General features: G+C 44.5%; 1 pseudogene across 1 annotated transcript; it reads left to right on the top strand.

The window, feature by feature from the left end:
• The first annotated feature begins 208 nt into the window (after window positions 1-208).
• Window positions 209-1,010, top strand: LOC309561661 (annotated as a pseudogene). The gene is made up of 2 exons: window positions 209-562; window positions 717-1,010. The product of its transcript is annotated as an uncharacterized misc_RNA (transcript).
• The last annotated feature ends 215 nt before the right edge of the window (window positions 1,011-1,225 follow it).

Genomic DNA, 1,225 nt, shown 5'->3' with positions numbered 1-1,225 from the left:
GAACAGAATTCTGTTGTATTAAGACTCCTCCATGTAAGAATGTCATAATGTCTCTGAGTGAGTAATAAACCTTTCTCTGGTTAAGAAATACATCCGGCCTGTGTGTAACTTGCTGAGCGGATACTGGCAGCATTGCTAGCAACACCCCGAGAGACTTTGTGTCAAAGGGACATAACAGTGGCTACGAGGATTGTGAATTTTAGCACACATGGCCTTCATAGGGTTTATTCAACCATTCGATCCTGCTGCTGAGTCATGGAACTCCTTTGTGGAGAGGCTGGAGCAGTATATGGAAGAAAATAGTGTGGCTGTAGAAAAGAAAGTTGCAGTTTTCCTCACAGCATTGGGTCAAGCTGCATATGGTACTCTCAGAGACCAAATTTCTCCAGACAAGCCGGCTTCTAAGCCCCTGCCTGAGTTCATGCAGAAGCTACATGTGCACTACAACCCGAAGCCGTTAGAAATTGCAGAACAGTTTAAATTCTACAGTAGGAGGTAGCAGGCCGGGGAGGACATAAAGACATATATCATTGCTTTACGTAAACTAGCTGCTACTTGTCAGTTTGGAGAATTATAAAACAGAAAAACACAGCACTTGCAAGTATATAAAGTGCCTGAAATAACCAAATTCATGATAAAGTCCAAAAAATTTAAATAGTTCAAATTTCATGTGCACAAAGTGTGACGTATAACCTTAAATACAACTATAAATATAGTTTGGAGACTACCTGCAGACGGTTCTCTGCGACAAGTTTGTTATGGGACTCTGCAACCCAGCCATACAGAAACGTTTACTCACAGAACCTGACTTGACTCTGACGAAAGCCACTGACTTTGCTGCGGTCATGGAGTTGGCTACACGGGACACCACCCTACTCAAGGCCCCACCTGTAACTCCTGCAAGCCAGGGTGAGGAAATATTCCACACTGCTATCACCCGACACCCAAACGGGCGTCCTCAAATCAGCCTAAACCTCGCCACCCCAATTCTTCTGTCTCTAGAATGCTGACTTGCTACCATTGTGGTAACACTACTCACAGTGCACATGCTTGCAAGTTCAAGAATTTCGTTTGTTTTCTCTGTGGAAAGACTGGTCATCTTGGGTGTGTTTGCCGCAGCTCCTGCTCCCCAAACACTACCACAAAAGGTAGACATAAACAGCCATTTTGTGTGGATACGGACAATAACGGCTTCAGCTCTGATGAGGAGACCTGTGTCCAGCAT

The sequence above is a fragment of the Pelophylax lessonae genome, assembly GCF_965119305.1.
Source record: "Pelophylax lessonae genome assembly, chromosome: 8".
Taxonomy (NCBI): domain Eukaryota; kingdom Metazoa; phylum Chordata; class Amphibia; order Anura; family Ranidae; genus Pelophylax; species Pelophylax lessonae.
Note: the sequence above shows the minus strand (reverse complement) of the source record. Positions and strands in the feature narration are given on the sequence as shown.